This window comes from Carettochelys insculpta, chromosome 18, assembly GCF_033958435.1.
Source record: "Carettochelys insculpta isolate YL-2023 chromosome 18, ASM3395843v1, whole genome shotgun sequence".
In the NCBI taxonomy this organism is placed as follows: Eukaryota; Metazoa; Chordata; order Testudines; family Carettochelyidae; genus Carettochelys; species Carettochelys insculpta.
This window is the reverse complement of record NC_134154.1, coordinates 1,167,404-1,181,957: the sequence shown is the minus strand read 5'-3', so window position 1 is coordinate 1,181,957 and position 14,554 is coordinate 1,167,404. Positions and strand designations below refer to the sequence as shown.

General features: G+C 42.7%; 1 protein-coding gene across 18 annotated transcripts in view; it reads left to right on the top strand.

The window, feature by feature from the left end:
- Positions 1–14,554, top strand: part of MTMR3 (myotubularin related protein 3) — a 121,004-nt gene that overhangs the window by 34,060 nt on the left and 72,390 nt on the right. The window lies entirely within an intron of this gene.

Genomic DNA, 14,554 nt, shown 5'->3' with positions numbered 1-14,554 from the left:
ATGTGAGCGGCTGCTGGCAGCTCAGGACGTAGAGAGGCAGCAGCGCACACACACATTTATTCTGTTCCATCATGCCATCCCAGTGGAAACTACAAGGGTGTCAGGGAGACAGACACAGACATCAGCCTCTCTGTGGCCCCCTCCCCCAGCCGAGAGAAAGATGCTCCCAGTCCAGAGTGCCAGGGAAGGGAGATGGGATAGGAGCAACAGCACTGCACATGAGAGTGAAACCTGGGGGGGGATGAGCACTCCTCTTGAGAAGTCATCTAGCTCCCAGAGTCCAACTGCCCCCTGCAGCTTGGTCTCTCCCCTATTCTCTGGATGCTGCCTGCTATTTCTGCCAGCACAGCTGGATCTCAGCAGGTCAAGTAGGCATCAGGCAAACTCTATGAACAGTACCCTTTTTGGCTGGCTCTCCTGGGGTGCTGCCTAGGGCACCCAACCGGAGGGCCAGCCCTGTGAAAAGTCCATTATTCAGCCAACTCCTTGTAAAAAGGTTTTCTCAGTGTTCTTTTGTATCAATCAGAGAACCTTCCTATTGAGTTATGAAAGCTGTTAATGAAGGGTGTGCATTTGTTCTTCCTTATTGCTGCACTTAACTTGGAGTATTCCTAGAGCTCATTTAATTCCAGAGCAGTGAGAAAAGGTACAGGATTTCTTGTATAGTTTTTGATCTGTTTCCATGTTCTGTTAAGTGGCTGTTAACCCTACAGGCCTGCACTGATTCATTTTAGTTAGATTTTTTTAAAGCCTATATGGGGGTATAATCTATAATAGTATTTCAGAAATACATTTAAAATTAACAGAAATAAATGCAAGACAGCAAACAAACAGTGTAAATTACATAAAACAATAGTATTGTTAAATTTAATCACCAGTTCAAAATGCTAACAGCAGAGTGAAATTAGGAAGCAGACGGTAGTTAAAAGAATAATCCCAAAACGTTCTAAATATACCTCAATGTAAGTAATGCCACTGTTTCATCAAAATAATCATGAAACAAGATTTTGACTGTTGAAAACAAGTACCTCATTACCTAAATATTAGTCAGCAGTGTGATGGTCTTGTGGAAAAGGTAGATATATAGTGAAGTACACACCCACACATAGGGTTCTTTCCCTTTCCCCTCCCCTCACACTCAGCCACAAAGGGACAGGGGTGGGGAAGACCCCCGCACTACCTGCAGGGAAAGGATGCAACAAGCTCCATCCTAAATCTCCCTGCAGGAGGGACAGAGTGTTGGCCCAGCCTCTCCTCCCTGTCCCCTCCCACACCTGGTGAGCATTGACCTGCATAGCCCTTGGTCCCTCCTGCCTCTGACCCCCATTCTTGCTTTTGTGTTGCCTTTCTCCTCTCTGTACGACCCTACCCACTCCTTGCTCATCTGTTCTCGTTTCCCGTTCCCCTCCAGATGCTTTACTGTGTGGATGCATGTAAAATCCAGATTGTGGCTCAGGTAATGAGTTGAGCCTGGCTGATGTGGATGCGGATCTGATGGAGATCCACATTTTGTATTTGCACAGAGTTCTAAAGGTATTGTTTTGGGATGAATTGACAGGTAGAGGCAACCAGTGTGGGAATTGTGTGAGAGGATGGGGCACTGGCCATGTTTTAAGATTTTATTCTATGAACTCTTTTTGTTCTACACAAATGCTGTACTTTAAGGAGGCTGGTCACTCTATAAACCACTCACTTTGCCCCCAGATGGAATAAAATTTCAGGGTGTCAGCCCAGGTCAGACCTGCTAAGGAGATCACAGGTTTGTATCAGGAGTTTACTACCTAGAACAGTCATCCCCAAATAAGAGGGGGTGTGGGGGGCATAGAGAAGATTAGGGTGGGTGTGGCAGGGCCCAGAATAACCCCCTCAGGAGTGTGGGGAGGGAGCACCACTCAGCCCTGCTGTGCCCCCCGTGCTGCCCTTCTAGCCCCATGTACAGCTTCTGCCATGGCCTCAGCTTTTGGCCCTGCTGTGCTCCTAGTTATGGCCTCAGCTGCAGGTCTGGTCCACTGAGGTCTTGACCCCTGGCTCTGACCACAGCCTGTTCCCTGCAGCTCCTGGTGCTGCGCTGGCTTCTAGGGAATGGGAATGGATGGAGTCTGTTACAGATAAGGGGAGGCTTGACACAAAAAGTTTAGGGACCACAGATCTAGAGTCTGGTCTGAAATTGGAGAAAATAAAATGATTACACCCAGAGCTAGGTGGTGGCTGGAGGCCTGGGATCAGAATGAGGGGAGAGTGCTCTCAAAGTGCCAGGGGAGATCAGAGGTTCTTAGGCTGGTAACTGATTCTTAGGTCTGGTCTACACTAGGGAACAAAGATGATCCCAGATACACAATTCTAGCTGTGCCATTAACATAGGTAGAATCGATGTATCAGGATCAACTTTATTCCCGAGTGAAGATTGGGGTTCTTTGGGCTAGCGCCAATGTCCCTTACTCCATGCAGTAGCAGTAGCGTGGAGTGCCAGGGTTAACAGCTGAGCCCAGAGAGATCGAGGATCAATTGTGACACATCAAACGCCGGGTACGTATAGACACACCCTTAGTACTACAAAAAGAGTGACACCATACTGAGTTTCCAGTGGTTCAGATTCTCAGCACTACAGTATTACATAATTTCTTAATTTTACCTCTGTGCTTTTGTTATATTTTTCTGTATGTTCGGGCAAGATGACGACAGAGTTTGATTTTAGCCTGAGATTTTAAATGTGCTTTATTTCAGTGATACTTGGGAACCTAACTCTGTCAGTTTCCTGAAAGTTAAAGACATATACACTAATTTTGGAATGTGCCTTTGGTTTAATGTTCTGCAATGAAACTCAATAAAAATAAGTAACTGGTAATCCCTAAGTGGAGTCAGTGTCCCCTGTTAAAAATTCCTGCAGCTTTTGTTCTGTTTTTGAAATAAAGGATTATAGCATGGCATTCAAGCGAACAATAACTTTGTGTTTATGAGTTTGGGAGAGAGAGTAGGGGAAGTCAATAAGAAAATAAACTATTAAATTACTTGAAAAAAACCATTAATATGCTTTAGTAGACTGCATTGCGAACACTTTAATCTGTCGTAAATACTAAGTAATTGGGCTACCCGTGGGAACTGAGGATGGTTTGAGATAATTAGCTGTCCGCCACAAGACCCTGACAGGTGTTCAGCCTGGTTTAGTGATTACAGGCCCTGTGATCTAGTTAGATGAGGACCCCGTGACTCTTCACATTAGCACACCATGCTTTCTTAGCTCTGCAGTCTGCTTCTCCCCCATATAGTCCCCATACAGGGTTTATAGTCAGTATGAAGTGCCTTCCCATCATTAGTACCACAAATGAATTTTAGTTATGGAGAAATTTGAAAGGCCTTGATGGTATCCTTTAAAAAACTCCTGATGTTTAATTCAGTAAATGTTCATTGTTGAAGTGCTGTATGTGCTTTGATGCCTGTATTTTTGGTTGACACAGGAGAGTAATATGAATGTAGTTTGCTACAGTTGCCCTGGATTTTAATCCTCATTTATTTTAAGACTTGTGTATACACTGGCACTGTACAACAGGGATCTGATTTCCAAAGTGCACTAAAATGTTGTGCATTCCCAGTCTGTTTTAATGTACCACAAGATAAACCCTCCTTAAATTACTGTCAAAAATCTTTTTTTGTTCATTTCCCCAAAGTGTCAAAGCTACTGAATGAAATGCAAGTTAATGAATAACACAATAGATATTGTTTCACTATCCCCACGATAGAAAAAGAGCCATTTAGTTCTTGGATGTGATGTCAGACTTGAGAGTCAGCCAGTTAGAAACTTACTCATGCTTCCTGTGCTCAAACAGCTGCCCCTCTGGTTGCATTCCCAGGGCAAGCTGCTCAGCCTTCATTGACAGCTCAGAAGAGGCTGCCAGAGTGTTAGAACACAACTGCTCTGTTGTCAGTTTTCAGAAGTGCTAAAGAGGAATGCACAGAAGCTTTGTTCAAAAGCTTGAAGGAAGTGGATGGCATCAAAGAGAGGGAATGTAGCCATCGTTAGTGGATCAGGGATGGTTGTAGCAAAAGGTCATGTCTGTGAAAAATTTAACATGGATCAAGCAAGAATAGTGCCACTTTTGAAAATTGGTAGTTATTCCATCATGATTTTTACACTGTTAGGAGGTAACAATAAAAAGCAGTCCCTCAAATCCAACCTCAAAATGTCTAAGCTTTTTCATGATAGTACAGTCTCTCTAAATACACTATTTTTCACCAGTACTCAAAAAGAATTTTTATCTCATGACAATTTTTAATGAGGTGAGAAACTTGAAGTATGTACATCTTTTTCAGCAGGCTTTTCACATGAAACTGATATTGTAGGTATGTTTGTTTGATAGCAACAAACAGTGTTAAGATTTCCTAACGTTTTCCCTTATAAGACCCTGCTTTCATTTGCTTATGACATTTTAAAACTTCACTTGTTCAGGCTAAAATTTTTGAAGTTGGATGGGTGCCTCAGGCCGATCTCTCTTTCTCTCTCTCGAGCCTTGATTGGGGGTCTAAAACTCAATTTACCTTAGGGCCAATGCCAGTCCCAAATACTTCTAGCAGGCAAGTGGATACCCTCTTCTGGCTGCAGCTCCAGGGAGGGAGGGATGGGAGTCTCTGTGCACCCTCCACGCCCCCCATGTCATCCAGCCCTTCCTGCTGGGCTGTGCTCCACCGCCATCCCCATGTTCCCTGGATCCCCATGCATCCCCTGGCCCCACCTACTGCACTCGGGCAATTAAAAATGCCCTGGATGCTCCCAACACTAGAGGCAGCACAGCAGAGCTAGAGCAGCTTCCAGCTGTGAGCTCCACATAATTGCCAGGAGGTTTCTGGGCCCTGGGGGAAGGTGTGTGCTGAGCCATCCTGTCCGTAGAATGGTTTGGGACAGCTGCACTGGGCCCTGGCTTTGGGGGACTTCACAGCAGCTGCCCTGATTATCTTATGGCTGGGATGATCCCCTATCCTCAGATTAGCCCGTGGAGCCCTGGGTAGGCTAGGGCCAGCAGCAGGGATGTAGCTGTCGCACACTCATTGCGGTGGCAGGAGTTGCAGGAGAGTGGAGCAACACAGGAAGTGAAGCAGATTGCCTTAGTCTCAGCCCGCTGTGCTCCTGGCCTGCGGGGAAGTGGTGGAGTGAAGCAGGCTGCTGCATTGCTCTGCTTCCCTGCTGCTCCTGCTGCCGTGGTGAATGCAGGGGAAAGGGGCGGCTGACCCCTCTTGATGCTCTGCACCAAGCCTGCCGGTAATCCTGGAGGCTGCATCCCTTGGGGGAACGGCTTGGGGAACAGGTGGAATGTGACGGGAGGGCGGAGCAGGGGAGGAAAGAGGTAGAGTAAGGACAGAGCAGGGGCTGGACTTGGGGGAAGGGTATGGATACCGCCTCCCCGCAGCTGTGCGAGCTGGATTGTGGAACTGCTCAGGCTGTACATGGCCTGTGAGTTTGAGACGCCTGCTCTCGATCTACCATATATTTTAGAGAGTTTGTCTGTGTGATCAAGAACTCATCCTAAACAATGAGAACTAGGATCACCAACTTTGTTATACAGCTTCCTCTTATTATAACTTAAAACAATGTAATGGTTGAGTTATGCCAGGAAAATGGGATGTGCCTTGAATGGGATTGGTTCTCGTAACACCAAACAGAAAAGAGACAAACGCCAAACCAAGTAGAGGCCTCAAAATTGACATAACGGAGTGAATGTTGAGACTGAACCAAGATAAGCCAGAAAAATAGGATGAACATGGAATAGGATTGCTTCTCAATTAACCCTATAGAAAAAAGATGCAACAGGGAAATTTGGAGTGGTCCTCTGTTTTGGCACAGCTCTTTGAGCACCTAGGATGGGTGGTGGTCGGGGTTTGAACAGAGTCAGGTAGTGAATGGGGTTTTTGTCTGTAGGACACTGCTGTATATTTTGTGGAAATAGAAAAGTATGAGGTGATTGGGAGAAGCAGTGGGAGAGAGGGTTGGTCTCATGAAAGCACGTGAGTGGCATCCTACGTAAGAATGGCCATACTGGGTCAGACCAAAGGTCCATCAAGCCCAGTATCCCGTCTGCCGACAGTGGCCAATGCCGGGTGCCCCAGAGAAGGAGAACAGAAGACAATGATCAAGTGATTTATCTCCTGCCATCCATCTGCTGCCCTTGTACTGAAGGCTAGGGCACCATACTTTACCCCTGGCTAATAGCCATTTATGGACCTAACCTGCAACAATTTATCGAGCTCTTTTTTAAACCCTAATAGAGTCCTGGCCTTCACAGCCTCCTCCGGCAAGGAGTTCCACAGGTTAACTGTGCGCTGTGTGAAGAAAAATTTCCTTTTATTAGTTTTGAACCTACTACCCATCAATTTCATTTGGTGTCCCCTAGTTCTTGTATTATGGGAAAAGGTAAATAATTTTTCTATATTCACTTTCTCCACACCATTCATGATTTTATATACCTCTCTCATATCGCCCCTCAATCGCCTCTTTTCCAGATTGAAAAGTCCCTGGAGAACTGGAATCTGTTGCCTCTGCCATAAAGTTTCTATGTGATGCTGGGCAAGTCATATAAAACAAAATTTTCCACAGGTGACCACTGTGTGTTCCTCATTTTCTGGGGGCTCAGCTAGAGATGCCTGGGTCTGATTTGCAGAAGTGCTGAGCCATCAGATTTGTTGGAGTTGTGCTTGGAATATACAGACTGCTACACAAGCATGAAGTGTGCTGAAAAACTTGATTTGGGCACCCAAAATCAATTCACAGTTGAGACAGTTACACGCTGTGTCTTAGTTTCCTGTCTTTCAAATGGAGATAGTATCATCATTTTACCTCACAGATATGTTGCAAAGATAAATTTGTTAACATTTTTGAAGCACTGTGGGGCTAAGGAGATGAGCACTATATAAAGCCCACAAGGAAATGTTTTTGTTCAGTTAAGAGCTTGAAGTAATGGTGTGTAGTAATTAAAGCATGGGTTCACACATTGAATGATGAAGGTAGAAAGAAATAGCTACTCATTCAGTTGAACACTGTCCATTTAGTGCACTGAGCCTTGGCAGGGGTCCTGTGCAAAAAGTACTGTGTGATCATGTTTGTAAATGTGTATTATAGTGAGAGTTGTTGCCGTGTCATGAATACACAGATCTCATATTGTGCCTCCTGTGTATATTTGCTTCCACTGTGGCGGTACCCATAACAACACCAACTTGTAGTCCAGAAATGCACCACAAAAGCATGTCTACCCAACCCAGGAGGCTTTCCTGTGCTACAGGTTCTACAAGTTAGTGAGCAGATTTGTTGAGTTGCTGTGTATAAGGAAGTGAAATCTGCAGACAGTGAGCAGGTGTCTGTTGTCCTCGGAGATCTGTTATCCTTGGTGCTGAAGGTCTAGTAGATGTGATATCCTTGGTGCTGAAATGGTAACTGGAAAAAGTGAATAAATTCAATGTGTTAATTTTAATGCTGTATTGAGATTGAATATAGAACTTGCTGGTAGCAGAAGTGCTGGTCTTCGAAATTTAAACAGGTATTCTGATATAGATGTTTTGAAGAGTTGTACTTTAAGAGAAAAATGACAAGGTTGCAGAAAATGCTCTTTGACAGGTATCATAGTTTCAGAGCCATTGGATGTTTGATGATATGCCTCCAATAGTAATTTGCTTATAGGTAATAGAAGCAATTTTTATGAAAAATTCTAATACACTTCTAGAACCTACTTGATTACTAACACTTGGAGCTGGGTCTCCAAGTTCTTACACCAAACAAAATAAAAGGCTGTTGGAGTAGGCCTGCTGAGTTCCTATTCTTACTTGTTATTCATTGGTTTCAGTGGAATTTGAAGGATTTCTTATAAGTCAAGTAAGACCTTCACGAGGTCACTTAGAAAATCCTAGTTCTGTATCTCTCCTTTTTCTGCAGATTTATAGGCGAGGAGGTTGGTGGTTTTAATGGCTTGTTGCCCAAATGCAATCCTACAAACTGCTATAGTCAAAATAATAAAGGAGTCTGGTTTTCAGTTTAAATCAATTTTCACCGGAAAATATATACCACACGCTTTGAAATAAAGGTTCTTGTTTTGTAAACTAAAATCTCTCTCAAAAAAGGGCAAGGTAGCTTTTGGGGAGGAGGGACACCTGTGCTATTTTGTTGGACTGCATCTCCTGCTGCAAGGCCGTGGCATTGTCTCACTGTATGATCTTTAAATGGGGACTTTTTGTCTTCATTATTTCATAGGGACAGGAGTTTCCAGTGCCATGTTTATATCATGCAGTAACCAGGGTGAAATATAACAAGATTTCACATTGCAAATGCATAGAAAACATAACAAGACCAAATACTGCTTTGTACTGTGAAGTCAGTAGTTTGCTTCTGTCTTCCCCAGCAGCAAACCATTAATAGTAACACCAATTCTTAAAAGTTCCATACACTGCCCTTCTATAAAAAACTGAATAATTTCTGCAGTTGCAATCAGCTTGCTTCATGATATCTGTAAATGTTTAATCTGTAACATCAGTATATAGAGAATTCTCATTTTTATTTCTCTTGTGAAATCCAGAAGAATGAGTACCTGTTAGAATGGAGGCCAAGGCTATACATTGTGCTTTAAGGCGTAGTCTCTGTTGTGCTAGTGAGGGAATTTGATTCCATAGTTGATCTTTCCCTTTGAAAGTTTTTCCCTGATTCTCAGATACTTAAATGTAAGCATTTAAAAGTTACTCTAGACTAAGCTTAGCTGCTGTGGTAATAAATGATGTGATGAAGTGGAGAGGTCATTTCTCAAATAATCATGACTTAAACAATAGTTTTGCAGATGAAATAAACACTTTGCACCCATAAGTGAAAAATAATCCACTTATTAAGAAAAGGAATCTAGTTTTAGGAGTGGAAGATTCATGGAATATACTGTCCGTGGATAACAAGCAGCCACATTCTACACTTGAAAAATATTTTCTCAGAAAAATAAACCTCAGTGTTTATTGATCCACTATAATTTTTAAGATGTACATAGTCAGCTAGAATTTGGACCAGTATTTATCTTTGATTTTTAATTTGATTTAAAAAAAAGAACAAATTCAATAGAAATGTTTCAATTAAAAATAAATAAGTATATCATTCTCTTGCAGTGTTGGTCATAAACATTGAAGGGAGTTAAATTCACTGGCTATATCTGCATGAGAGGAATTTTCTGACAGAACTGGGCCTTTGTGTCTACACGCAAAATGCGCTTTGTTGACAGACTGTTGACAAAACCCAGCACATCTGCTGGCAGTGTTGTGCCTCTCTGCGTCCAGGTACAGTAAGTCCTCAGAATACGCGGCTTCAGGTTGCGCGTACCTAACTTTAAAGTGATAAGCACAACTTGAAGCTTTGTTGACAGACTGTTAACTCACATTAAAGTGAGTTAAGTGCAACTCAAAATCTTGCTCCCGTGGCCCCAGTTTAACCCTCTGCGGCATTGGTTCAGCCCCTTGCCAACCCCACTCACCACCCCTCACATGCAGCTCCTGCTCAACTGTCCCTGGTTCACCACCCACTCATGGCCCTGGCTCACCACCCCCGCTGGCGGCTCCTGCTCAAACCCTCCCACCCCCAATCTCCCCGGCACTGGTTCAACACCCCCCCCCCCCCCGCTGGCTGACCACCCACGTGCAGTTCTGGTTCAACCCCCCTGCCCAAGTTCAAACCCCCCAACCCAGTTCAAATGTCCCCCCCCATGCACAGCTCACCACCCGAGCATGGCTCTGTTTCACCACCCCTGTGTGTGGCACTAGCTCAACTCGCCCCCCCCCATTCAGCCATCCCCCCATATGTGGCTCTGGCTCAATTCCACCCCCACCCCCCTGCAGCCCCAGCCCACCCCAGGCTTAACCCCCCCGCCCCCTCCCACAGCCCCAACCCACTGCCAGGCTTAACCTTCCACAGCTGCCCCCCGCCACCCCAGGACTTTACCTTTCAAAAGGAGCTCCAGGTGCTCCTGCTGCTTCTCCGGCTGCAGAATGTGTGTTCTGTCAGTGAAACTCCCCTGTTTGCAGCCTCTGTCCCTTCTAGATCTACCCACACAGCTCTGAAACTGTCCTACCTTGACACCCCCAGGCTCAGAATGCCAGCACAGTGTGAAAAGAGCTGGGAGGAAAAAACACAGTGTGGAGGAGGAGGGAAAAGAGAAGCAGTAGTTTGGATTCATAATGAGGAAATTAGACCCCCATGCCCTGTGGATCTGTAGTGTCTGTCAGGGAAATGACAACCCACTTTTACACAACTGTTCAATTTTACAGTACAATAATCTATTGGCTTCTAAAATGCTGAATAAATGGAAAGAGCAAATCAAGAGGGAGGACCTAAAATTTCACAGGGGAAGTGAAAGATTCTTCTGTTGTTCTGCCCTAATGAAGGCTTGAAGTTGTTGGGCTGCTTTCTTCAGTGCTGAGGAGAATGCAGGAAAATCGTGATATATTGTTTCTTAACCACAAATAGAGATTTTTGTCTAAAGGATCATATAAAATAGATTTTAGTGTAATCCCATTTAAGGTTGAAAGATTGTTTATTATGTGATTATTTGTAGGAAATTCTCAGTTTGAAAAAAAATATAGATCCTTTCTAATGTGGGATTCTGCCTTTCCATTGCAATGATAAAGTTCAAAATGCTTCTAGCTGTTAGATAACATGACAATAGTGGTCTGGGCTCTGCCTGAGTTTTAGTTTTAGTCTGAGTCTTCTGTCACTTGAATCTCTGCTTGCTGCCTGAGACTTGAAAAGTTTCTCCTTTGGAAGTTACTTCTAATGTCAATTTGTTAAGGGTATGTGGGAGGTAATCTAAAATTTCAGATGGAGGTCAAAAATATATCAAGATAATCAGATTTATCAAATTACTTTTTTTTGAATGTGGATTAATACACAACTCTACCTAAGGATTAGGAGAGGGAAAGAAGCTACCAATTCCATTTTCACAAAGTTCCAAGAGAGCCAAATCAGTCACCACTAATGCTTTGACTAACTATTAAGAGAGGCTTTGCCAAAACAAATCTCTTCAAAAGCTCTTGAACTTATAGACATAAAATGTATTTTTTCCTTGTGAAACTGCGCTTCTAGGGAATTTTGTAGTAAGACTGTAATCCAAGCTAAGTAAATGCCCTGCAGGTAGTATCTGAGTTACAGAAATTGCCTAAAACCCAAGTTTGGAGGAAATTCAGTCTTGCTGAATGCTTTTTGATCATTCTGTCACCCCATTTGTTCACTTGTATATGTGTAGCTATTGACTCACAAGACACAGATTTCTAAACTGGTAAACCAATTCCTTACCTAATCCAGGGAGGTATGTCACCAGGAAGAACAGAGATAGAATAAAACAGTGCTGGAATAAAACATTAAGGCTATGGTTACACTGGCAAATTCTGGTGGCAAAACCCCAGTTTTGTTGACAAAACTTGTGAGGCATGCACACACAAAATGTGTTTTGTCGACAGTATCTGGACGAAACATAGCACTTTTTTCTGGCAGCTTTCTGCCTCAAAGCTTTCAGGCACAGTGCTGCTCTCAACAGATTCTGTCAACAAAAAAGCTGTGTGGCCTATCTGGGGGGCCTTCTCTCGACAAACAAGGCATCCACAGCAGTGGGCTGCCCTGTCAGGTGTGCTTCCAGCTGCCTCTTTTATCCGAAGAACAGCAAGGCAGTCCCTTTGCTCTGTCGACAAAGGGAGCACTCTCCCGATTGGCCTTTGTGTGTGGCCGCACTCTGTCCATAGGAAAAATCTCCTGACAATGGCTGCTGCTGACAGAGCACTGTAGTGTAACAATAGCCCAAGTTTTTCCTGGCAAGTCTCCTGTTTTCTCCTTTACTGTGTGTTTTAGGGTTTTCTTTAGATAACAGCATCAATATATCCAGTTGCAGGAGCAACTCTTGAGTATAGGCCTTCAGATTCAGGGGTCTCTTTTCTGCTTCTGTGGTTTTCAGCTCAGCCACAAGACCATATGGTGCCCAATCCCAGAGAGTCAACAACGGTCATGCTTTCACAACTCCAAGCAGTATGTAGCCTTTTGATGTTTTGAGGACTACTAATAAGAAGCTGTGAGAGGAAAAGGAGTAAAAAATAAACAGGAGCAGGAGAGAAATAAATAGAAAAGAAGGAAGGTTGAGAGTAAAGAAAAACTGAACAAAGGATAGAAAGCGGCAGGTGTGCCATTATGTTGTAAAAAAGAAAGGGGAGCGTTCCATTTATCATACTGTAAAGGTGTGTGCATGGGGGAGAGAGGCTCTTTTAAAGTACTTAAAAATACGGAACTTCTATGAAACACTATTACATAACGTTAGGTTGTGACATACATGGCACAATCAAAACAGAATTTCTGTACTTAAGCAAGCAAAACAAAACTTTCTTAAAGAAGATTGTCAAAGAAACAAATAAAAGTGTATCTTCTTTTTTGCTTTCTCACGTTGAAGGCTTCCAAAGATTTAGGTGTGGGTTGTTTCTTTTCCCCTCACTCTGTCTTACCTTGTAAAAATTAGGAATGTAAAATCTTGCTTTCTGATTTTTTCTTGGAGGCTTCTTTGGAGATTCCAAGAAGTGGGTTGGGAGCGTCCTGTGCCTTTGATTGACAAGGCTTATGTGTTTAATATCTAGTTGAGATTTCTTTTCTCCCAACACTTATCAGAATTTGAATTAAATAGATGTTAACAAAACCACAGAGCTGACATAAGATCATCTCTTCATATTTCACTGCCATGGTATGTGTGATGTCATAATTCTAGTATTTCTTCCCTTATCTATACAGTCTTCCAAGAAAGTGGGGGTAAACAAGACACTAATTGCTAAATGTAAACCCCAAGTAAAATAAAAACAGTTTAGCAGATGAGTGAGGGTGAATCTTTTCTATCTTCTTTGTACACCTGAAAGAAGTAAAACAAAAAGAGATGCAAACTTCTTTTCCTTTCCAAGTCATCTTTAGGGCTTAATTGTACAGACTCTTACTCGTAGGAACAATCCCAGTGCAGTCAGTGACAATACTTGTTGAAGCTGGGCTTCCAAAGAGGAGGAATGTTTTGTTCAATCATGTTTTGTTTCGATACTCAGTTGCCTAGCTATTGCAGATAACAAGATATTACGTCTGAAATTTTAGCTTCATGATAAATTAATCATATATCTGTAAGCATGTCATCACCTAGCTACAGCGTGCATATAGGAGATTAACACATCCCCATTTTTTAACATGGTTAAGACATACCAATCCATAGCAGTTACATTATCATAGTTCTATGGACAAGAATATCAAGTGAGATGTGGCTTCATTATGCCACTCAGGTGGGGCAAAAAACACAGGATCTAAACATGAATGGTCAGCAGAAAATTTGCTTGATGCCATGAAGTGGGCCCAGCTGGCTCCTGATCCATCTGTTCTTTGCTCCATTGTAGTGGCATATTATAGTGCCTGTTCTCCACTACTATAGTGTCCTTAGTGACGTAACTTAGTTGTGAGACCGGCACAGACTGGCCTTCAGACTTTGGAAACTGTAACTAGTTTTCTGTCACTTTCATAAACTTTCATGTAAGAGAGAATCTGTCAGTATTCATTTCAAATGCGACTTTATTTAAATAAACATTATTATGTTAAAAACAGAGTTTCTGCTGTAGAATATTATATAGCAAGTCACTCTCATACATCAGTAGTGAAGACCATTTTGTTCTCTGCTGATTCGGATTAGTAAAATGGTATCTTCATTCAGAGTTGCGTCTCTTGGTATATAGGCTGTTTTTTGGCCCATGTTGCTGACTTAGGAAGTGATAACATTTCAGCTGCTTATCTATAACCAGCAGCCTTTTAGAGGAATGCTAATGAGTCGGTTATGAAGTAGTTGCCAAGCACTGTGAGAAATAAAACTCTGCTCTTTTCAGTCTTTATTACAAAACTGCCAAAGACCTGGAGCCTCATCCAGAATTCATTGTAGTCAGCGGAAAGTCTCCCATTGATTTCAGGGGACTTTGAATCAAGTTGTAAAAGCACAGGAAATAAATCAGCTTCTCATCACCTTAAGTGTGTTCTTTACCCTTTCAAAAATGTGGTCGTGGGCAGAAAAGTTGCTCTTTAAAAAGTGAACTTGGTGTTCTCTCTTCTGCCTCCATAACTTCTGTAACAAACTTGGTCAATCTACATGTAAAACCAAGTTGTGTGCAGCTGAGCAACTGTAACTCTGAGCATTGTGCAGCAAGCTCGACCTGCTACCTAGTAATCAGACCATATTCCTTCTGCTTTATATGGCATTATTAACCATCATTATTCATAAAGACTCACATTGGAACCTAACCTGCTGTTTTGCTCAGTTGTACAAGGCATAATAAAATATTGTTTCTCTCTTTAAATAACAAGCAGTCTTGTAGCCCCTAAGAAATTTGTTAGGTCGTGAGCTTTTGTGGGTAAGACCAACTTCTTCAGATGATTGGAGTGGAAAACATAACTGTTTTTAAACTCCTCGTGCTTCATAGTTTTTGCTCCTGTGTTTGTCTTCTTTTATTTTGAATTCTCTCCTTGCAGCACCTCAGACCTAACATTAGATATTCCCGTTTTGTG